This window comes from Arachis hypogaea, chromosome 16 (assembly GCF_003086295.3).
Source record: "Arachis hypogaea cultivar Tifrunner chromosome 16, arahy.Tifrunner.gnm2.J5K5, whole genome shotgun sequence".
NCBI classification, from domain to species: Eukaryota; Viridiplantae; Streptophyta; class Magnoliopsida; order Fabales; family Fabaceae; genus Arachis; species Arachis hypogaea.
In genome coordinates, this window is record NC_092051.1 from 119,384,224 (window position 1) to 119,392,148 (window position 7,925).

The 7,925-nt window shown below is 42.0% G+C and overlaps 1 non-coding gene across 1 annotated transcript; it reads right to left on the reverse strand.

The window, feature by feature from the left end:
• Nucleotides 1-3,072: 3,072 nt before the first annotated feature.
• LOC112760413 (small nucleolar RNA R71) lies at nucleotides 3,073-3,176 on the reverse strand. The gene has a single exon (XR_003180855.1). It is a non-coding gene; the product is annotated as a small nucleolar RNA R71 (small nucleolar RNA).
• Between the last annotated feature and the right edge of the window lie 4,749 nt (nucleotides 3,177-7,925).

Below are 7,925 nucleotides of genomic sequence, written 5' to 3' on the forward strand. Positions count from 1 at the left end.
CACCTTGAGTCAAGCATACATTGTGCATTTTACATGATTTCATGAGGATTTTGCATGAATTTAGTGACAAATTGTATGCTGCATTACCCATGACTTGGACTAGAACTTTGATGCACTCTATTGCTTGATTTCAGGACCAAAGGAAGCAAGGAAAGGGAGGTAACTTGCAAAGTTAATGAGAAAAGTGATTGCCAATAACACTCTCAAAGCCATCATTGCCCACGTTAAGAGTCACGTTAACTAAGTTAACATGAACTCTAACGTGGAGAAGGGAAGTTGAGCCAACGTTAGTGACACTTAACATTGTCACTAACGTTGGCAAACACTCATGAGTGGCCACGTTAGAGTCCACATTAACTTAGTTAACGTGGCCTCTAACGTTAAAGGGGGGAAGAGAAGCCAACGTTAGTGACATTCAACATTGTCACTAACGTTGGCCTAAGGATGCAACACACCACGTTAACTCCCACGTTAACTTGGTTAACGTGGGAGCTAACGTAAGAGGTGAGAGTTGTCGACAACGTTAGTGACACTCAACATCGTCACTAACGTTGGAAGCAACCACACAACCCCCAAGGAGCCATGTTAACTTCCATGTTAACTTAGTTAACATGGAAGCTAATGATGAGGAATGAATGATGAGCCAACGTTAGTGACACTCAACATTGTCACTAACGTTGGGATGGCTAAGAATGGCCACGTTAGAAGCCACGTTAACCTAGTTAACGTGGACTCTAACGTGAGATCTAGGGGCACATTGGAACGTTAGTGACAATGTTGAGTGTCACTAACGTTCTCGAAGATTGGCAAGGCCACGTTAGAAGCCACGTTAACCTAGTTAACGTGGGCTTTAACGTGAAGCAAAAAGGGGCACACTGGAACGTTAGTAACCATGTTGAGTGTCACTAACGTTCTCGAAGGTTGGCAAGGCCACATTAGAAGCCACGTTAACCTAGTTAACGTGGGCTTTAACGTGAGGCAAAGGGGTACATTGGAACGTTAGTGAAAATGTTAAGTGTCACTAACGTTCTCGAACTTATACTTTCACTAAATGTTAACACCCCTAACGCCCTGAGCTAAAGTCTCTGCCCACTTAGCACTTTTTCTCTGCAAGTAAAGCCAAGCCCAAATGAAGAAAAGAACTGCTTCAAACTCAAGATCCAAAGGCCCAAGACTTGAAGAGCAAACTAGAAGTTGAAAAGAGTAGTATATATAGGAGTAGCTTTGAATTGATAAAAGAGTTCTGGAAGTTGGAAAAAAGAACTACTCTCTGTATTTTACCTTCTCTGCATTTTCTAGTTTTATGATGTATTCTCCATCTTTATTTTCATTTTCTAGAGCTATGAACAACTAAACCCCTTTCATTGGGTTAGGGAGCTCTGTTGTAATTTGATGGATCAATACTAATTTTCATTATTCTTCTTCTATCTTTTCTCTTGATTTTACTTGAAAGCTTTCGATCTTCATCCAACTAGGTAGTTATCTTGGAAAAGAAGCTATTCAAACTTGGATCTCTTCTGAACCTTGAAAGAGGAATGAAGAGATCAAGCTAGAAATGCTTTCTCATGCTGGACCAAATTGGGTTTGGATGGGTATGTGACTATAACCCTCTCAATACTTGATTTGGGAAATGCATGTGGTATAATCAGTGACCACACTTCATCTCTTCTCATGAGCAATTGACCAAGGAATTGGCTATTGATCAAGATTTGAGAGATTGAATTGCAAGAAATTGTAATTCAATCAATTAAGATTGCCAAGGAGATCAATGAATGCATTGATTGAGGAAGAGATGAAAATGAACTTGATCCGGAGAATTGCAATATCTCCTAAGCCCAATGAATTCCCCTTCTCTGATCTTATCCATTCTCTTTAATTTCTGCCATTTACTTTTATGAGCAAATCCCCCATTCCCATTTACAATTCTGCAATTTACTTTCAGTCATTTAATTCCAGTCCTTTAGTTCTAGCATTTACTTTTCTGTTATTTACATTCTCGCCATTTCATTTTCTGCAACTCTCAACCCAAATTCTGGATTCGCTCAACTAGAACATTCTTCTAATTAAAGTTGCTTGATCAATCAATCCCTGTGGGATTCGACCTCACTCTATTGTGAGTTTTTACTTGACGACAAATTCGGTACACTTGCCGAAGGAAATTTGTTGTGAGACAAGTTTTTCGTGCATCAAGTTTATGGCGCCGTTGCCGGGGATTGATTTTGCATCTACAATGATTAAATTGGAAGATCACTAGATTGAGCATTTTTATTTCTGTGAATTTTATTTTTCTGTTTGAGTGATTTACTTTCTATTTTAGTTAAACTTCTTCCCTTCCCCCTCTACTCTTTTGTTTTTCTTTGTTATTTTCAAATTCTGTTTGCTAACCTACTAACTGTTTGATAGATTGTATCACCCACAACTAACAGTAATTCTGACAAAAATACTTTCTGCACTTATCTTTTCTTGCTTGCACTTGTTGGTTGTATGATAGGGAGAAGAAGCGGGGCTTCAACTTCCTTCGATTCTGAACCTGAGAGGACCCTCCTTAGATTAAGGAGGGAGGCAAGAGGAAAGAAAGTGGTTGGTGCTGAGAAAGAGGAAGAATTCTTTGAACCAAACATGGAAGACAACATGGAAAACCATCATGAAGAAGAGGCTCATGACCATGGGGGAAGAGGTAGAGCAAATCATGCTGGTGAGGATAGAAGAGTTTTAGGCTCTTACATCAATCCAAACCCAGGCAATTGCGGAAGTAGCATCCAAAAGCCAACAATCCATGCCAACAACTTCGAACTTAAACCACAGCTCATCACCCTTGTTCAGAACAACTGTTCGTTTGGAGGAGGTGTCCAAGAAGACCCCAATCAACATCTAACCACCTTCCTGAGGATATGTGACACAGTGAAGTCTAATGGTGTTCATCCTGACACCTATAGACTGCTCCTATTTTCATTCTCACTTAAGGATAAAGCAGCCAAATGGCTGGAGTCTTTCCCAAAGGAGAGTTTGACAACTTGGGAGGATGTGGTGAACAAATTCTTAGCAAGATTTTACCCTCCTCAACGAATCAATAGGCTGAGAGCTGAGGTTCAAACTTTCAGGCAACAAGATGGTGAGACTCTATATGAAGCATGGGAGAGGTTCATGGACTTAACAAGGAGGTGTCCACCTGACATGTTCAACGAATTGGTGCAGCTGCACATTTTCTATGAAGGGCTCTCTTATGAATCAAAGAAGGTTGTAGACCATTCATCCGGAGGATCCTTGAACAAGAAGAAAACCATTGAGGAGGCTATAGATGTCATTGAAATAGTAGCAGAGAACGACTACTTCTATGCTTCCGAAAGAGGGAACACAAGAGGAGTAATGGAGCTAAACAATGTAGATGCTCTGTTGGCCCAAAACAAGCTCATTACCCAGCAGTTGGCTGACCTCACTAAGAAGATGAAGGGGAACCAAGTAGCAGCAGTCTCCACTCCATCAACAACCCAAGAAGGAGTGAATGAAGAAGCAGAGGGTAGTCAGGAGCAAGCCAACTACATTGGGAATTCACCAAGGCAAAACCATGATCCATACTCCAAGACCTACAACCCTGGATGGAGAAACCACCCAAACTTTGGGTGGGGAAGTCAGCAAGATCAAAACCAAGACCAGAGACGTTACACTTCCAACAACAATACAGCTCACCAACAATTCACACAGAGGACATCTCAGCACCCCCACAACAACACTTCTCCACACGCCTATCAAAACCAAAACAGCACATCTACTCTGAATCATCCATCAATTGATGACAGGCTCTCTAAGATTGAAACCTTACTTGAAGGAATATGCCAAGAGATTCAAGAAAATAAGGTGTTCAAAGAGGAGGTGCGAGCCAATATTAAGAACCAGGGAGAGACCATTATGAAGCTGGAATTCCAGGTGGGATGTTTAGCTGAGAAGATTCCCAAACCCACTGATAGCTTCCCAAGTGACACGGAGAAAAACCCCAGAGGAGAAGCAAAGAAAGTAAGATGGGAAGATTGCAAAATGGTCACTACAAGTGATCAAGTGACTGAAGACAAGCATGGAAAACCTTTCGAACAACCTGATGACAACTCAACAAGGGAGGATGATAGAGATCACCAGGAACCAGAAATCTCACAACAAGAGTTGCTGAAACTCTATGCACCCTTCCCTCAACTGCTCAATGGTGCTGTGGGAAAAAGAATATACTCAAGGTTCCTAGACTTGTTTGCATCTCTACATGTAAACATATCATTCATCAAGGTAATTCAACAAATGCCTGCATTCATCAAGTATATGAAGGAACTTCTTCCCAGGAAAAGCTCACTCAAAGGAGGCCAGACTATAGTGATGAACAAGGAATGTAGTGCCCTTATTCAACCTGAGTTGCCTACAAAAAGAAGAGACCCAGGGAGTTTTCACATTCCTTGTGCCATAGGTGAAACCATGTTCGATAGAGCACTATGTGATTTAGGAGCCAGCATCAACTTACTGCCCTTATCCCTGGTGAAGAGGCTGCAGATCAATGAGATAATGCCTACAGATGTGATCATCAGACTGGCTGACAAAACTCAAAAGCAAGCAACAGGAGTGGTGGAAAATGTGTTGCTAAAGGTTGGGAAATACTTTCTCCCAACAGACTTTGTCATCCTGGACATGGAAGAGAGTCACACTCACCCAATCATATTGGGAAGACCATTCCTAGCTACGGCAAGAGCACTTATCGATGTAGAGAAAGGGGAGCTAATATTGAGAATCCATGATGAACGACTCAGCTTCAATGTTTTCAAACTCTCACAAGAAACAGATCAAGAGGACAAGGAACTAAACACAGATGATAATGAGACACTGAAGGAGGAGACAAGCACTGAAGCACAGCCAGTTCATTCTGAGATCCCCTTAATTGATAAACAAGGAAAACAGCGATGGCCACAGCTCAAGAAAAAGTTGGAGGAACCTAAACCTCTAGAGGCAGGTGGAGATAGCATCATAACTCCTTTAGAAAAAGAGGTAACCGAGGGCAAGGCAACCTCAAAAGAAACAAAGAAGAAGGTACCAAGGAGGTGGAGGAACAAGAAGATCCCTATGGAAGACTTCTCTCCAGGGGATAGAGTTATCTCAGCTTACTTCCCAGATATTCCCCCTAATCTCCCCACTGTACCATCTCAGTTACCTAAGGTCTTCACTATCAACAGAGTTCTCTCCCTGGAACATGTAGAAATCATTGATACCACCAATGGATACAAGTCCACAGCAAGAGGGGAAGACTTCAAGCAGTACCAACCACCCTAATGAGGGAGTAACGTCAAGCTAGTGACGCTAAAGAAGCGCTTCATGGGAGGCAACCCATATTTTATATGCTTTCAGAAGATAGTGAATAAGTCAATATTTATGAATTTCAATCCAAACATGACAAACAATTGGTGAAAACCTTCTTGTGCAGAATATAGTGAGGAACAAGTTTGGTGTTCAAAGCAAACCAAGATGCATGCTAGTCTTGGGAGCTTTGAACACAACACCTTCATCACAGTGCTCCAAACTAAGTTTGGTGTCACCCCATGGTGCCACCAAAATGCATATAAGGACCCACCAATAGTTAGTTAGTTAGTTGGAATTCATAAATAAATAATCAAATCTTTTCTTCCCTTTTATTAATATTAGCCGTAAAGTTCATATGGTCATTTTAATATCCTTTCTTACTTTTCTTAGTTTGTCTTTATAGGAAAAGAAAAGGAGCATTAAAAGGGATAGATTGGACAACCAAACAAAGAAGGTTCGGACACCACAAAAGGAGGGGCTACACACTTGTTCTAAAAAGGGAATACATTGGAAAATGTTGCCATGCAACATTGAAAAAAAGGGACCCCTAGAAGACCGAGCAATCCCCATCATAAAGTGATGATCCTTGTCTTCTAGCCATGCATAACCCCAACCGTCCATCAAGTGACCACTTCATCAATCTACACCCTCCATTCTCTCACAACTTCTCTATATAAACGACCCTTGTCTGTACCACCCTTCATTGTCATCACACACCCTTCACCACTCTTCATTTCGGTACAAGACACCCCCTATCCGATTACAAACATTCCTCCCCTCACTCTCTTCATTGCCATAAAACCCTAAACAACCAAAAGTCTCCACAACCTTACCACCTTCACATATTAACCATCATTCATGGCATCTTCAAGTTCTAAGAGAAGGAAGGGAAAGGAACCCATGGAAGAACACCCATATGATGAGAAGAGATTTAGAAGCTTGTATCATGCATTGCAATACGGGTGGATGGTTGATAAGGAAATCATTTATGAGCTGGGATTTCAAGTTAAAAAGACTGAGTGCCCCGAAATTACAGAGAAGGTAGAAAGGAGAAGATGGGAGCTCCTCACCGACCCGGTCATTAAGGTGAATGCAAACCTCATAAGAGAATTTTATGCAAATGCGGTTCGATATGATAAAAAGGATGAGTCCTATACAAGCTTTTTGAGAGGAAAGATGGTGGACTTTGGTCCCATGAGTGTCATGAGGGCATTGAAGCTACGGTCTATACAGTTTGAAGAAGAAAGCTATCACTCAAGATTGGACAACCCCAATTATGACCAGATTCTGCAAGACATTTGTGTACCAGGAGCTGACTGGGAAAGGGGTGCGGGAAACAAACCAAAGTTCATCAAGAGAACAGATCTCACTCCTGAAGCCAAGGGGTGGTTTGAGCTAGTGAGAAGGTCTATTCTCCCAGCTGCAAACAACTCGGAGGTGAATGTCAAGAGAGCCACGATGGTGCATTGTATACTGAAGGGAGGAGAAATCAAGGTTCATTGACTCATAGCTGAAGGCATTAGAAAGATGGCAGAAAAAAGCGACTCAAGAGGAACGTTAGGTTACCCCAGCACTATTTACCGAATATGCAAGAAAGCTGGGGTGGTCTTTGAAGATGAGGACCCCGTATGGATAAAGGAAGGCATTCCAATAACTGTACGAAGGATGAATGCTGCAGCATCCCCCCTGCCTCAACGGAAGCAAAGGAAGAAGACAGCTCCTCAAGTAGTGGAAGGACAAGTCTTCGAAGGGCAAGCACCACAGACCTTGGACATGCACCAATTGCAGGAAGCCATTGATGGCTTGTCTAGACAATATTTGGAAAGCCAAGGAGTACAGAAAGAGCTTCAACTACAGATGATGGGGCAGCAAGAGGAAGCACTCTCAAGATGGATGACCCAGCAAGGTGAGTGGCAAAGGCAAATGATGGAACAGCAATTAAGTCAAGGACAACAATGGGGAGAAACATTCAACAGGATGGAACAAAGGCAAAATGAGCAACAAGAATCCATCCAGAAGCTGATCAACATCCAAGCACATCAAGGGGCACACATACATGAGATGCATCGAAGACAAATAGAACAGGCAGAACTATTAGACGAGCAAAGGGCATTCACAGAAGGAGTTTACATGAGCGAGACAGGACATCACATAAACACTCAAGCCAGGCTCGGCTACTTAGTAGGACAACTGCTAATATTGCATCCAGGAATAGCCCGGTATGAAGAAATGAGGGATGAATTAGCACGAGAAGAGAGACAAAGGGTAGAAGAGAGCCATGAATCAGTGAGGAAGGCACTTGAGGATTGGAAGCAAGCAAGATTGGTACGGCTGCGAGAAAATGCAAGAGGACACAAGGAGGAGCAGCAAGGAAAAGAGCATGGACGGCCCCAAAAGTAAAAGGTGGTGGAGTTCCTTCTTTACTCCATCTTTTTCTATGCTTTAATAAGGAAGATCTTGTATGGAATAGAACATGCTTCCATGTTAGTTTGAACCTTTTCAATTCTGCATTTTAAGCTCTTATTGCTTAGGTCCATGATTTCTGGTTTAAATGTCACTGCATCTTTCCCTTATTTACTTGTAAGCTTGTCCATTTT